Source organism: Ursus arctos, unplaced genomic scaffold, assembly GCF_023065955.2.
Source record: "Ursus arctos isolate Adak ecotype North America unplaced genomic scaffold, UrsArc2.0 scaffold_23, whole genome shotgun sequence".
Classification (NCBI taxonomy): Eukaryota; Metazoa; Chordata; class Mammalia; order Carnivora; family Ursidae; genus Ursus; species Ursus arctos.
In genome coordinates, this window is record NW_026622908.1 from 18,618,805 (window position 1) to 18,622,128 (window position 3,324).

Consider the following 3,324-nt stretch of genomic DNA (forward strand, 5'->3'; position numbering starts at 1 on the left):
TGTTTTGTCCCCTTGATGGCATCCTGTTGAAACTCTGCCAAAACCTATGCTTTGTATTCTCCCTCTTAACGCTCTTTTCTTTCCTTAATACTTTATCAACTCCAGACTGGGGGGAAAAGTCCAACTCTGATCAATTACATATTCCTCCAGATCTACCAACTACGCCAAGCCAAGACGTCTGCAGGAATCTGACTCATTCGCTGCAGTTTCCCTTCCCTAAGGCATGAAGTCTAGAGTACGTTAGTAGCTGTTTGTATGAAAGAAATATCCAGAAATTTAAAAACCAAATAGAGACCAAAGAACACTAGCTAATAGATAATATCTTGTCTTATTATAATATCACCCAATTATTTTTTAAAATAAGGTTTTGGGGGCACCTGCGTGGCTCAGTCAGTTGAGTGACCGACTCTTGTTTATTTTTTGTTTTTTTGTTCCCCCCCTCCCCCCGCCCCGACTCTTGGTTTTGGCTCAGGTCACGATCTCGGGATCGTGGGATTGAGCTCACACTGGGCTCTGTGCTCAGTGGGGGAGTCTCCTTGTCGCTTTCCCTCTGCTCCTCCCCCGCCCTCAAATAGGTAAATAAAATCTTTAAAAAAATAAAATAAAATAAAGTTCTGGGTCAATTCAAAAGTTTTCATTTTCAATATAAATGGAGTGTGCATGTATGTGCCCATTCCACCCACAGAAGTGTACCATGCGTACACTCACAGATGACGGGACAAAGAAGGAGGAATGACAGATAAGAGGCAGACAATAGAAAGACAGGAGCTAAATAAGATGGAGAAGGGGAAGCAATAAGCTAGAAATGACCCGCTGAGAAACTGGCTAGAAATGCTTGTGTCGGAAGAAGGAGGAAATAAGAACCAGATAACTCCCTACTGAGGACGGAGAGGCTTCTCCAGGGTTTTCTCTAGAGAATAGTGAATCCTCTTCCTGCCAACTTTCATGAAGGCCTTGATTTTCATGTTTTTGCCCAGATTTTCTACCTTTGTTCATTAATTTTTTCCCATGGATTTCTCATTGTCCATTCCCATCGCTAAATTTTTCTGGGTGTTGCGTTAGAGTCTCATAACATTTGTCAACATCTGGCTGAAGTGTTTTGAGCATCGCCTATGTGCCAAGTATTGTGTCGATGAGACATACTAATTTACTGAATCAAGTGAACAAAGATAATTTTTTCTTAATAAATAAATATGAAGGCCAGAAATAACAGAAATGACCAGAATGGATACAGAGCTCTCTATCTCAGCATTTTCCTCCTATTTAAAGAATTTGTAGCTCTTTACTAAAGAAGATTATAAGTTATGTTATAGGAGATGTAAGTGAAATATTTGCAAAAAACTTTACATTTTATATGTAAAGAGTTCTCTCTCACCAGACTGGTGATATATTTTTATTATCATTCTTCCAATTTTGCAGCTAAGGAAAATGAGTCTCAGAGAAGTTAAGTGCTTTGACCCAAGTCATTTGAAGTTGATGCTTGAATCCAGGTCTCTTAACTTCAAATCTTGTGATTATTTTACCACACGACCTCACTGTACCATATACCACATTACTAAATAGAGGCACATTTTATTATGTATTGCAATTTTATATTTTATTTTATAAGCTGTTGAAGCTATGCAGCATATTCAGTAACCATTATGTGTTTGGTAGCAATTTTTATAGAGACAGCATTAGAATTTGTTCTATTCCTGAAAAGTTTACCTTTTCTATTTAAGTGACTCCTACCAGAGTCTACTTTACCTTGCCTTCTCCAGCGCCAAAGTCCCACCCCATCTTTGACACAGCTGTGGTGGAGAGTTACTTGAAGTCATCTGTATACACAAATGCTTTATGTTCGTGTCTTCACCTCATACTATTCCTACTCAGACTACCATTCTTCCTCTTCTTGCCTCCCCAGAGAACTGCTACTCTGACAGCACTGTGTGCCATTTAGTGGGAATAGAAACTGGGAACAGAAGAATCCTTGTAGGAGAGAATGTAATACCCTCTAAGTGAGAGGTTATAAGGTAGGGTGATGGCAGTGGACCTGAAAAGGGGGTATACACGCAAAAGAATTTGCTGAGGCAAAACTGACAGGTAGAAGGAAGGTGTCAAACATGGGTGCCTTGGAGGATGGTAAGACCACCTAACTAAGAGAGGGGGACATGAAGGAAAGTCAGTTCTGCTTCACGCATCTGACAGCTGAAGTGATGTTGAAATTATGATGAGGAGATATCCATCAAAACTGGAAGTAAGAATGTGTATCTTAGGAATGTTTGACCTGATGGTTTAGGAGTCATAAGTAGAGATGGCCATTTTTCTTGTCTTCCTCTCCTTACAGAAAAGATGGGGGGAGGGGGCATGTGTAGGCCTGTGGAAGGAGGGCAGGAAATTGGAATACTTCTTACCAGAGGTAATGGGGCATGATTTTAGACCAGGATTGAGGCTAAGATTAGAGAACACCAAGGTCCAGCTGGAGAGTCAAGTCTGAAGTAACTTATAAAGCCAAGAAGGGGCTGAAATAAGGACTCAAAGGTGAGATGTGAAGTAAAACAAACTGGAGAACTAAGAAATACAAGCTAAAGGAAGAAGGATTTATAACATCAAGCAAGGTGGTCTGAATGACACTGGTTTTAAGAATGGCTGGTGCCCATGGTGGGACTTTGGCATTCATGGGGTAAATGGATCAGGATTATTTGATGGAATGGGCCCAGTATAGACACATGAGCGAGGACAACTTGGAAGTTACTCCTCAAATTTAGGATAGGATAAAAAAAGAGAAAAGAGAAGAGTACAAAAACCTGGTAAACTCTACGGTTATAGGGGAAGCAAAAGAAGAGAAGCCACAAAATAGTCTAAGATTAGTCATGGCCTAAAGGGAAAAGTTTGAGTAGGAGAATAAGAAGTGAAAATCTGGTGATACCTATTTTTGAGAGACTGCAGCATAACAAAAGGATTAAGTTGATAGTGTCTATGATTTCATCTGGCTCAAAGTTCTATGATTCTTATCTAATAAGAATTCAGAAAAAAATCTTAATTCATGCAACACACTTATCAATTTCTTGGTATCATTTGGATTTGGGGACTTCAAGTGTAAAAACATAATGCTCCTCTCTGTAATGAAGTGGGAAACAAGACAGGTAACTTTGAGCTTTTCATGTAAAACAAAAACAACTCTCAAATTTAGGTCTCCCCCGCCCCACGAGGGGTGATTATGGCTGTTTCTTCTCTAGTAGTGGTGAATAATCTAGGCAGGGACTCGGGGACTCCAGTCAGCAACTTCTGATTACCCCTTTGTTTTTTTCTGTAGAAAGGGAACTGGTGACATCTGTCTCAGTA